The sequence below is a fragment of the Gossypium hirsutum genome, chromosome A06 (assembly GCF_007990345.1).
Source record: "Gossypium hirsutum isolate 1008001.06 chromosome A06, Gossypium_hirsutum_v2.1, whole genome shotgun sequence".
NCBI lineage: Eukaryota > Viridiplantae > Streptophyta > Magnoliopsida > Malvales > Malvaceae > Gossypium > Gossypium hirsutum.
Window position 1 is genome coordinate 23,760,052 of NC_053429.1, and position 13,840 is coordinate 23,773,891.

Below are 13,840 nucleotides of genomic sequence, written 5' to 3' on the forward strand. Positions count from 1 at the left end.
TCTGATTAAAGGTAAGCTTTGGTGGCTTTTCGGATGAATAGCTTGATTCGGGTTCGGTTTTAATTCAGTTCTAAACGACAAAATTAGTGTCTTAATGGATGATTTTAGGTTTTGGAGGGATCGAGAGCGTTTTTGCATCGAATTGACCCCAGGCGTGTACCCATAACACAAGAAACCGAGCTGTCAACGCCACACAAGCGTGTGATAACTGGGCCAAGCTGTGTGATCCATATTGGCAAGGCCAATCTAGGCGTGTGGCCCACACGGGTAGAGGTGTGCATGGGCCAGGCTGAGTCGGGCCCATAAAAAATTTTAGGCTCGCTTTTTAGGCTCGGGCCCAGCCCAGCCCGGCCTGAAATATGGGCCCGAAAAGTTGTCTAAGCTCGGCTCGAAACAAAAATAGTAGGCCTGAGCCCGATCCTACCTGGCTTGGCCCATATTAAATTTTTTTCTTATTTCATTAAATAAAAATTTTGAAAATATGATAAATTAAATACATTTAAAAACATAAAAACAAATATTAAAACAAGAAACAAATAAAAAATGAGACTAAAACAATTCTTAAAACAATATAGAAATTGAAAATATAATAAAAAGTGGTTATATTAAAATTGAAACAAATTAGAACTAAAATAAGAACCAAATTAATAATAAAACAAAAGTTTTACAATATCGAAATAATGTTAAAAACGATAACAAACAGCATAATAAATAGTTGCAAAAGAACAATAAAACACCACAAAAAGTAGCACCAAAACGGCACCAAATAAGCATCAAAACTGTAATATCCCGAATTAGAGCCTAAACGGAATAGTGGTTTTGTGACCACAAATCCGAGATAGAAATAACTATTTTATAATTATTTTGATGTTTATGATATGACTGCATGATTGTGTAAAAATTTCGTGATGAAATCCTATGCCTAAAGTGCTTAAATTGAAATTAGGGACTAAATCGAATTATTTGCAAAACTTGCATTCTAGGAGTTTTTTGTATGAAATTGCTTTGGAATATTAATGAGGAGGTCTTAAATAGCAATTTTACCAATTTCTAAGTCTATGGACAAAAATTGGACATGGATGGAATTTTTGGAAAGTTTAGTAGTAAGGGCATTTTGGTCATTTAGTTATTAAAATGAATTAAAAACAAAATTAAAAGCCAATTTTTGTCCATCTTCTTCATTAGGCCGAAATTTCAAGGGTTCTCCATAGCTAGGGTTTGTTTCAATCTTCCAAGCTCCATAGTAAGTGATTCCAAGCCCCGTTTTTAATGTTCTTTACGTTTTTGGAATCCCGGTAGCTCGATTAAGCTTATGCTAGCAATAATTCAACCTAGGGTTCATATTTGTAAAAATACCCATAGGTGAAATTTGTGTATTTTTGTGTTTTATGATAGAATATGAGGTTTTAAATTATGTTAGACAACTTGTACTACTCGGTTTTAAGTGAAAACGAGTAAAATGGCTTAATCGGTAAAAATACCTAATAGTCATAAGTGCATGTTAGAGTGTGAATTTGATGTTGCTATAGAAGGGAAAAATGATCAGCATGTCATAAAACATAAGAATAAGGGATGAAGTTTAATTCCCGAGCCTAGGGACAAAAGTGTAATTATGCAAAAGTTTAGGGGCAAAAATGTAATTTTTCTAAAGTTCGTATTAAAGACTGTTTTGATGAATGTATGTATTAAATAAGATTAATTTGGCATTATAGATCAAGAGAAACGAGATTCAAGTCGCGATCGAGGGAAAAACAAAGTTTACGAAGAATAGGCTCGATTGCTAATATTTTGTATCGAGGTAAGTTCATGTGTAAATGTAGTAACATAATTGTCATTTTGAGCAATTTAATGCTGTTTATATGATATGATGCTTATTATTATCATGAATTGTTATGTTTTGTGGTTATTGTTAAATAATATGTAATTATGTGAATTACTTGATGAGTATGAACTATCACCGAGTATCGGTTCCGACATTCTGTGGAAGACGGCAAAGATGTGAGATTGAGGAAAAAGCCCGTTTGAACCTTAGGAATAGATTAGAATACAAGTGACATGTCACTAGGATACTTGAGTTCCGAGCTCGTTGAGTTGAGTCCGAGTTCACTTATGGATGCGAACGCCCGAGCTCGTTGAGTTGAGTCCGAGTTCACTTATGGGCGGGTTACATGGTAGCTTGGCTACATAAGTTCCACAGGCTATTGAGTTTTTCTAGCTGCGGGTATGGCACTTGCGTTCATGAAATCCGCGTATTCGAATTATATTCCGATGTGTTCAACGGGTGAATCTTAAGTGAATGAGAAGAATGCCTAAAACGAAGGTGATATATTGGTAAGTGTGGTGAATGAGAAAATTTGACAGGTAAGTGCTTAAATCCTCGGGTTGAGAACTTGGTATGATGAAATCGTAGAAAGATATTAAATGCAAACGAAACACGAATGTCTTGATGTTGTTTATGGAAATGATGTTTTATGTGGAATTGCATGATTATGTTACTTGCTATTTGCATGTGAACTTACTAAGCATTTATGCTTACCCCCTCCTTTTCATTCATTGTAGTTGTTGACAAGCCGGCTTGAGAATCGGGACAGGTCGAAGACTCGTTCACACTATCCGAAGGCTTAAATTGGTAAAATGGCTTGTGTGTTTTGAATGTGGCATGTATGGCAAAATACTCACTTTGTGTAAATGATCTTATGATATGGCTATGGTTTGGCAAGAAAAGGGTTTGTAAATGATTAGCCATTGGAATGGCCAATCTAAGTCATATTTGATGTTATGTATGTTTAAAATGCTATTTAGTCCATGAAAATCTATAGTAAAGTAAAATTTGCCATAAAACAGAATCTGACAGCAGTAGTGATGTAAATTTGAAAAATCACTAAAAATAGTAGAAATGGAATTAAATGATGATTAAGTTATGAAATTTAAGCTTGATGAGTCTATTTTTATATGGATCGAACAAAACAGGTATATGAGTTATATTTTGTGAGATATTTAAGTTTTGGTGGAACAGGGTTAGAGTGATCTCTGTATCCCCTGTTCTGACTTTAAAAATTCACTATAAATTGTAAAAAAACAATTAGGAGTTTTATCTTAAATTTATGAAATCCTTATTGAGTCTAGTTTTATAAGAAACAAACATCATAGTTATTGAAACTTTGTATAAGGAGATATCTGATTTGTAATACACAGGGCTCAAAGTAGTTGAACCCTGAAATAGGGAAGACTTTAAATAATAAACTGTACTAATTGGCTTCACAAAAAATTATATAAAACAATTGATAAATAGATATATGAGTCTAGTTTCAGGAAAAATTTACAGATCTTAATTTCAAGTTTTGGAACTCGAGATATGAATTTTTAACCGACTGTGATGCAGTTGGCCAGCTTGTCTAGAAATTTTAAAAATAAATTGTTTGAGCTGTTAAATTGATGAATTAAGTTTAGTAATACCTCAGGTTCGACTATGGAAACGGTCTCGGGCGTGAGGGCGTTACAAAGACAGCACCAAAGCAGCATCAAAACAGCATCAAAATAGCACCAAACGGCAAAAAAATAGCACAAAACAGCAGCAGTGAAAACAGCATCACCAACAACACCAAAACAACACCAAAAACCTACAAAATATAATCAACCAACCAGAATATCTATACATTAGCCAATCAACATATTTAATTTTATAACAAACTATAAATTGTAAGCTAAATTAAATTGTCAACAATTGGAAAGGAAGGTAACCTGAAAAGCAATCGAAGAAACATCATCCTCATCGTCCTCATCGTCATCATCGTCCTTGCAACCAATTTCTAACATGAAATAAGAATAAATAATTAGATAATCAAATTGATAAAAAATAATATAAAATTACAACAATAAAACGAGAATAATAATTACCTGTTGAAAATCCCTTAGCTCGCATCCAATCATCCAAGCAAACAACGGCTTGAATCGTTTTTGGCTTAAGTGAACTCCTCAAAGGTGTGATAACTTTCTTACCCATGCTAAAAGCCGATTCAGAAGCTACAGTCGATATTGGAATTGCCAAAAGATCACAAGCCAATAATGAAAGCTCATTATATCGAACTGAACTTTTGCTCCAATAATCCAAAACATCTATTTGACTATTCAACTCAAGCTCCGGTTCTTCCAAATAAATGTCCAACTGTGACTTTTCACTCTTAGTGCTAGATTTATTTAAAAACCGTTTATAGTCATCACTCTCATCAAAATATCCCCCAAAATCAACACTATTAACATTGTGTTCATCCAAACTAGAATCAACAGGATTTTTATCCGAAACATTATAACTCCCAGCCAAAGAGGAAGACGTGGATTTGGATTTCTTAACATACTCGCCAAACAAGAGTTTAAGATTGCTAAGAATGGTTTCAACAAAATCTAAAGCATGAATACCATAGATTGTAGTAAAGCAATACTGCACATAATTCAACTTGTAACGAGGATCTAAAATTGCAGCACATGACAATATCAACAAATACTCAGCCCAATATTTATTAAATTTCTCTTGCATTTGCTTAACCATTGGAGTTAAAAACGAATAAGAACATTTAACTGTATCAAGAAAGACCTTGTGAACCTTCCAAACCCCTCTAAAATAAAGATTAGTCGTTGGATAATTAGAGCCAGAAAAAACACAAGTCACATCATAAAAGACTTTCAAAAATTTGCAAAGAATAGCAACATTTCTCCACTCCTTGTTAGAAAGTGCAAATATTTGATAATCTTTATCCCGTTGGCCCCAATAATCTAGCACATCTTTATAGTAAATAGAAGATTCAAGCATCAAATAAGTAGAATTCCATCTCACACACACATTTTGACACAACTTTTTTGTCACATTCAAATGAAAACTTTTGTCGGCCACATCATAAAATCTTTTTCTACGAATTCTCGACTTTTTTATGTACTTAATTCCATTTTGAATCTTAGCAACAACATCATCAGCAAGTTCCAAACCAGCTTTAACTATAAGATTCAATATATGTGCACAACATCTAACTTGAAAAAAAACACCATCACACAAAATAGCTCAGTTTGCACGAAAACGACTTTAAGACAAGAAACCAAAACATCATTATAAGAAGCATTAACCAAAGTGATGCTAAAAATTTTCTTGTCTATACCCCATTGAGATAACATAAAACAAGTTCATCCGCTATGTTCAAACCATCATTCGGAGGAAATAAAGCTCTAAACCTTATGATTCTCTTTTGTAGCTTCCAATCTTTGTCAACCCAATGAGCAGTAATGCAAATATATTCATCATTAGTATGCTCCGAGTTCCAATTATCGAAAGTTAGACAAATTAAACCAGATGCTTTAGCCAACTCTTCTTTAACACAATCTCTCTCTTTTGCATAATACATTAGGACATCCCTAGCAGCTGTATATCTACTTATATTCTTAAAATTAGGACTAGCAATTCTCATCATGTATCTAAACTCTAGCTCTTCAACTGTCCTAAATGAATGCTTGCCACACACAAGGAAAGTAGAAACAGCTTGACGACACTCATCAGCATCAAACTTGTAGTTTTTTATAAATGGAACAACTCCTAATGATGGTTGAGTGGTTATGGTGTATTGAGTGATGCCCTTATTAACTTTTTTCAAACAACTATTTAGATGATGTCTTAAATGAGAGGTTCTACTAGAAGATTTAGCAGAGAAGATAGTCTTACAGTGATTACATTGTGCCTTCAATTCATTTTTTTACTCGCATTCAAGCTTTGTCATTTCATCCTACACCTTTGAAGTGGTAGACTTTTGACGCTTGGGAGTACTTTCATACTCATTAAACCCATTGTCCACAGGTATAGGACTGTTCGAACTAGCCATAGTCATAAAAACTTAAGTCTTGAAATCCAAATAAACCAAAAGATTATTAATTTTCATACTAAAAATATCTAATAATTATGATACAATTTATAATTGAGACAAATGGCTTCATCTTATTTAAATATCTACCACAAGCCTAACAAAATCAACTATAGTTTGACAATAATTAAACAGTCATTGAAACCCCAAAAATAGCCAATTTTCAGTATTACAAAAATAATAGACTACAAAGCATTGAGAGCATGAAATAACGATAAAAACAATAATAGAGGGAAAAATAAAAGCAAAGCCTGATAGAAATCATTAGGCTAACTACAGATCAAGCATTTTCAAAACGAAATAAAATCCCTATAAAATATATCAAACATTTCAAATCACTATAATTTATAACAACATATATATCAAACCTTCCGTATCTTTGCTCGTCTGTCAGTATCACCAACCAAAGCCACAAAACTACATACATAAATGGATTAGATACGAAATAATTAAGCATTTTGCGACCATAAATTTCTCTAACCTATCTTTTTCATTTTATTTTTTTCTCATCAATTATTGTTCAACACTAAATTAGGATTACAATAATACATTTTTAAAAAAAAATATGTACCAAGAAAAATATATAATTTTTAATATATAAAAAAAAACACATGATGCTTATAATATATAAAAAAAAGTAAACTGCCAATAGAACAGAACAGAATTGGTTACAAAATGCAACAAAATCGTATAAATTTACTAGCTAATTCAACTATTAATATTAATAGATGTATAAATTTACTATTTTGAGGTTTCTTTACAATAATCCTGCAAATAATTGTTTTATTTTATTTTAAATTTGAATTTAAAATAAATATTCAAACGAAGACAATTTAATTTAAAGCTTTTTATTTAAATATAAATTAAAGTTTACTAACTTATTTGGTTCTAAATTAAAATTTTTTGTTCTGGAATTTTATTTAAATGAATTTTGAATGTAGATTTAAAAATTAAAATACTATTGAAATAAAATATAAAACTTAAAAAATAGTAAAACACAGAAACAGAATAGAAGCATGCACCGACAGGAGTCAATTAGTCCACATGCATTATTATTATAATAATAAGTATCATATATATAAGAAAATATAAGATAAATGTGAAAAACAGTGGCCTCGGGTGGTGCAGGTGAGAAAATATAAGAAAAATGACATAATGAAAGAGAGCACCAAAATAATTACAGTAAGAAGAAGATGCACTGTCAAAAACCTGCAAGAAGAAGATGCAGCAGTGAAGAAAAAGAAGAAGAAGCTTACCGTGAAGAAGAGGCTTTCTGAGATAAAGTAAGGCATAGCAGCAGTCTTCAACAATAGCAGCCAGCAGTATGGGGAGCCTTAGTAAGGACCAAACTTTGGGGAGCACCGAGATTGCAAATGAAGAAGGTAGAGACAATTGGATCGGCTACTGAGACTGCAAATGAAGAAGCTGAGCTGAGCTTGAGACTAGTTGGAGGTGGCCGACAGACAACTGGATCAGTGGAGGTGGTGGTGAGTTAGGGATTTGGGTTTTGGAAATAGGAAAAATGGGAGGAAGGCAGCAGCATGAAATGACAAAATGAAAGTGGAAAAAAAGGAGAAAAGTTAAAGTTAAAAATATAAGAAGGATTAAAAAAATAATTTAATATAAAATTAGGGCCGAGATGGGCTGGGCTCGGGCCAAAAAAATCTTACCCGGTGCCCAGCCCATTTTTTAAACTGGCCTCGTTTTTTGTCCAAGCCCATTTTTCGGGACTATATTTTTACCCAAACCTTCTCATTTTTCAGGCAAGCCTTTGGCTTGGCCCGACCCATGCACTCATCTACACACAGGCGTGTGGGTCCATTTATCTGAATTTTTCCCTAGGGTTGCACGGATCGTCCCAAACAACTGTGGGCCTACTGTAGGGTCTGTAAGGACTAAAAAATATTAAAATATATGATTTGTTTGACTGATACTCTATACTGAGCAAGATAGTATAAGCATGTTATATCAATATGTAAGCATGTTGTAATGGCCTAAGTTCAAGGCTATCGGAACAGTGGTTTCGTAACCACAAATCCGATTTAAAGAAAAATTTATTTTTATATTTTTACATGAATATTGATATTATAGGAAAATCGTATGAAAATATCGATAGAAAAATTTTACCGATTTAGTAGTTAGTTAGAAAAAAGAAATTATTGAAGAAATTTGGTAAAAACAAGGTATCGAGACCTCAATCTCGTAAAATCGAGTCAGAAATATTTTTATAAAAATTTATGAAATGTTGGTATTGTAGTATTAAAATTTCATTAGAAAATTTTAACATTTGGGTAGTCAATTAAATGGAAAGGACTAAATTGGAAAAGGTGTAAAAGTGGCTGGGATGATTAAATAGCTTAAGTGTCTAATGAGAAAGGATTTAAAAGGCAATTAGACCCAAAATTTATTTGGGCTGGACGGCAAGGGCATGAAATCAGCGAGAAAATGGATGATTTAAGGGCAAAATTAGAATATTGCATAATTAACTAAATAAAATTAGGACTAATATGGAAATATCTAGATTTCTTGTGATTTCTCTTCATTCTCATCAGTCAAAATGCCAAAGGGGGTTCTTTAAGCTGGTATTTCATAATTTTTGCACCAAATCTAGAAAATTCAAATACGAACATAGATCGAGGAAAGGAAAAAGTTCGGGAATAGTATATTTTTGTATACGAACAAGTATCGGGGTAAGTTCATGTAACTTGAATTATATTCTTAAATGCTTGAAATGTATGTTATTGATGTGAATATGATTTGAATGTTCATTATATGAAAATTTATGAAACATTGATATATTTGATAAAAATGGGAAGAAATCCAGGTTGAATGAAAGGAAAATTCAATGGACCTCTGAAAAGGAATTGACGGTAAAAAGGATCTAGCCCAGATAAGTGATCCTATCCTGATATAGCCCTCCCGGAGAATATGTGTAAAATGGATTTAACCCAGACAGGTAATCAGAATTAGGGTCTGAATTTAGCCTGGACTAGTAATTCAGATCCAAGCTCATTAGAGTAATTGTCGTTGCAGGGGATTTAGCCTGGACTGGTAATCCTGCTGTAAGAATGAGGTTCGCGGGAGTGTGCTCTCGGAAATGGAAATTTGTGCACATGAATATGAATTGACGGACCCAGAATTGTACACTAGAAGTGTACCTCTGAAAATCCATCAAAATTCCGAGAAATTCAACAGGATAAATATGGGAAATAATAAGGGTAATAGAAAACATGGAATTGATGAGCTCATCAGTCATTAATGTTTGTATTGAACTCATATGATGCTATTTGATTAATGTTTTGGTTGAGTTTGTGTGTGATAGGTAAATGGTACATTGATGGATGTATGAATATTTATTGTATTGCATTGAAAATATTAGGTAAGTATTATATTTGTTACATGAGCTTACTAAGCACAACGTGCTTACCCTGTCTCCTTTTCCCCCGTTTTGTAGTATTAAGAGCTCGGAGGTCAGATTCGGTCGGAGACACATCACACTATCAACCTCAGCATTTTGGTATATCAAGAAACTTTATTTTGGAAATCAATGGCATGTATAAGTTAATAAAGTAAATGTTAATGTGAAATGAATGTAAAGTTAGCCATTAGTATAGCTAACAAATCCTGGTTTTGGTATGTGATGAGGTTATCTTATGGATATGCATGAATTTATCTTGAATATATGTTGAATTGGATTGGTCTAGGTTTAAAATTGCAGGGAAGGTTAGATATCTATAAAGGAGTTATATTGAGTTCATAAAAGAAATAAAAAATTTTGGGGTTTTGCGAAAAATTCCTTATGAATTTGATTTAATCCCGATTTGGTCCCAATGTCGGTTTTGGGTTTTGGAGGCCCATCTAAGGGACGTCATAACATGTTTCAGTAAATGAATAGTATTTAACTTGTAATAACGGAAAAATTAATTCGGTAAACTCTGGTAATGCCTCGTACCCTATTCCGGTGACGAATACGGGTAGAGGGTGTTACACATGTGCTCATGGTTGATCTGTATGTCTGAAACTGAATATTTTGTATATGATATTGGGGTTGGGATGATATATATATGGAGGAAGTGTTCTGAAAGGTGTTTATCGCCTATATTCTGGCAACTTGGCTGCACTTAATCTGTTATGTACCGCATTGGTACAACGTGGTGTGTAGGGCTGGGTGGGTGTTTTTAAACCCCACATGGTGTTTAGGGATGGTTAGAGATGGTGTGTGAAGGATATGGGTAGGAAATTTGACTTCTGACTTTGATCTGTATATTTGTGTCTGTATCTAAGATTGGCTTAGGCCTAAATTTGTATCTGTCTGATTCTAATTTTCTGTTATGTGCATACTTAATTCAGTGGAGTTACACACTGAGTTTACAGAAACTCACTCTTTTCTGTTGAATTTGTACAGGTAATTGGAAACACAAAAATTTATATACTTTTTCATACCCTTTTTAACTTAAAACCAGGCTATTCCGGTTAAATTCTTGTCGAAAAATAATTAAATATTAAAAAAATAATTAAATTATGTTAAAAATATGAGCATTATGAATTTTAATTAATTTTATAGTTAATTTTGATTAAATTTGGTTATTTTTGGCAGAATTATACAATTGGAGAAAAAGGGCCTAGTGAACACTGTGAGAAGAACAAAACCGAGAGTAATTTGAAGTATCGAGGCCAATTAATTTTCAGCCCAAGACGGTCCAAAAATGTGTATTAATTCATAATTAAATTAAATTAATTTATTTCTTATTTAATTTAGGTTAAATGAATTAATTTTAATTAATTATGAACAAAGGGCCTAGTGAACCGCACTGGTTGAACCGAATGGAGTGAGCCGAACCAGCCACTAATTGGGCTGACCAGAATCCTCCATTGGCTGACCCAAATCAGAAAATTAGCTGATAAAATATGCTTGCAAAAAGGCCCTTTAAAAACCTCCAAATTACATTCAAACCCCACCTTTATTTTAGGCTTTGTAGTTTGCCCCAGCCTATTTTTAGCAAGGTTGAAAGCTTCAACCTTGCCATGTGTGTGGCCGGCCATGGGAGGGCTCTCTTGGCTGCTGAATTTGCTATTTTTAGCAGCCCTCTTCAGCTATAAAAGCCACCCTATGCTGCCCATTTCAAAGCATCCCTCAACATCCCTCATTCCACAACATTCTCTCATCCTCTCTTCACTTCTCTCAAAGTTTTCTCTCCATTTTTCCATCCCATTTTCCCTTCCTTTTGTGCCGATTTCCTCTCTTGAGCAAGAGGTGTTCTTCAGCCATCTTGGGCAGCAATCAAGGATTCATAGAAGCCTTGCTCGGCGAAGACAACGGAGACTAAGAACAGAGCAACAGTCAAGCTGTAGAGAAACACTGGATTTGCTTTTTGTTCCCTTTCTTTTTAATTTTTGTTGTTTTTATGATGAACATATCTATGAAAAATATTGTTGTTGAAATGGTTATTTTAATCAATTTAGCTTGAATTTAATTCGTGTTGGGTTGATTATATTTTCCCTACTTGAATTATTAAATTAGTGTTTATGCTGTTATAGGCCTCAGTGAAATGCTTGATTAAGTAAAATCATGCTTAGGTTATCTGGCATTATAATTGTTTAGATAACTAAAGAATTAATTGTTTAACCGGATTGAAATTGTAATTAATGGACTCAGTACTTAATCAGTGCATGTTTAATTCTTCTAAGGTAACTGAAAATTAAATCAGCATTGAATTTGGCGATACATATGCCTTGCATAACTTGCAAGATTGTTGTGATTAAATTGTTTCAAGGTATGGCTACTTTGTTACTTCACATGATATTTTACATGTTTATTAAGTTGAATTAATCGGTTGAATCGACATAGGAATATGCGAGAGATAATTTAATTCAATAAGTATGTATGTGCGATAGCATGTTTACTTTATTAAATCTGTTTAGTCGGCTGAATTGACATAGGGATATGTTCAAGAGATAAATTGAATTCTTTTAATTAGTAAATATGTTCATAAGTTAGCAAATTACTGGGTTGCCATGAATTTATTCATAACAACATAAGCACGGATTTAATATTTCTAAGTTAAACAGGTATAATTAATTCAACACAATTATATCATCTTGATTAAATCTTAATTGAAATCGTGCAGTAGAACTCTTTTATTTTATTTAAATTGTTTGCTTAGTTTTAAAATCTTAGTTTATAAATCACTCTTTTCAAACCAAAATTATTTTTACCTCACCAAAGTGTTTTAATTAATTTCATAAATATTGCTTTTTACAGTCCCTGTGGGTACGATAACTCGACATTTACTTGTCACTTTATCACTTGTTACGATTGTGTACACTTGCACATTTCCACAGTTCCAAGTTTTTGGTGCCGTTGCCGGGGATTGTTTTTTTAAAAAAAAATTATTTGTGAATTTATTTTTACATTTTGGTTCTTTTATTTTCTTGTTCAATTTTACTTATTTAATTAATTCTTCTCTGATTATTTCAGGTGTTTATAAGTATTGACCAAATTATCGACTTACTCCCAGTGGACCCTGAAATAGAACGAACCTTTCACCAACGAAGAAGACAAGCGAACCAGAGAAGGACCGAAGAGATGAATTTCGAGAATATCAATCAAGGAAACGGAACAAACCTTGCTCAAAATCCTATCCTTATTGCTGATGATAGGGATAGAGCTTTATTTTTAATGACCTTAATCCAGGTATTAGAAGAACCGAGATCGAGGCACAACAATTCGAGCTGAAGCTAGCCATGTTCCAGATGCTTCAAACAGTGGGCCAGTTCAGTGGAATGCCTATTGAAGATCCTCATCTTCATTTAAGACTGTTTATGGAGGTGAGCGACTCTTTCAAGCTAGCCGGAGTACCCGAAGATGCATTACGATTAAAACTATTCCCATACTCGCTGAGGGACAGAGCTCGAGCCTGGTTAAACTCACTACCACCAAACTCGATTTCTACATGGCATGAGTTAGCAGAGAGATTTCTTGTGAAGTATTTCCCTCCTAGCAAGAATGCTAAGCTGAGAAATGAGATTACTGCTTTCCAACAAATGGATGATGAGTCCTTGTATGAGGCATGGGAAAGATTGAAAGAGTTATTACGAAAGTGCCCTCATCACGGAATTCCGCATTGCATCCAACTTGAGACATTTTACAATGGTCTCAACGCTCACACAAGGATGGTAGTAGATGCTTCTGCTAACGGTGCTATCTTATCTAAGTCTTACAATGAGGCTTATGAAATCATCGAGAGAATCGCCAGTAACAATTATCAGTGGCCAACCAATCGAGCAATGTCAGGAAGACGAGCTGCTGGAATCCATGAAGTGGACGCTCTCACTTCACTTGCATCCCAGGTATCTTCGATATCTTCAATGTTAAAGAATTTTACCACTAATGGGTCTAACAGTTTTGCAGCTCAACCACCTAACCAATATGAGAATATAGCCTATGTCTATTGTGGGGAAGGACATGTGTTTGAAGAATATCCGTCAAACCCAGAATCCATGTACTACATAGGTAATCCGAACCAGAACCGAGGAAGGCAAGGGTTGCAATCCAACTTTTACAACCTATCGTGGCAAAATCATCCCAATCTTTCCTGGAGTAACCAAGGGGCTGGAGGCAGTAACAACTACGCCCAACCTAGACCAACCCAGCCGCCTAGTTTTTCACAGCAAGTTTAAAAACCAGTTCAGGCTGAATCGTCCAATAGCTTAGAGAATTTATTGAAGGTATACATGAAGAAGAATAACGCCACTCTAAGGAATTTGGAGAATCAAGTGGGCCAGCTTGCTACTGAACTTAAGAACCGTCCACAAAGTGCTCTACCTAGTGATACAAAAAATCTGAGAAATCCAGGGAAGGAGCATTGTAAAGCACTAACATTGAGGAGCGGAAAAACAGTAGAGCCCAACATCATTGAAGCTGAAAAGGAGCATGCTGA

General features: G+C 34.0%; 1 non-coding gene across 1 annotated transcript; it reads right to left on the reverse strand.

Moving 5' to 3' along the window:
- Window positions 1-12,911: 12,911 nt before the first annotated feature.
- Window positions 12,912-13,018, reverse strand: LOC121231422 (small nucleolar RNA R71). The gene has a single exon (XR_005929480.1). It is a non-coding gene; the product is annotated as a small nucleolar RNA R71 (small nucleolar RNA).
- Between the last annotated feature and the right edge of the window lie 822 nt (window positions 13,019-13,840).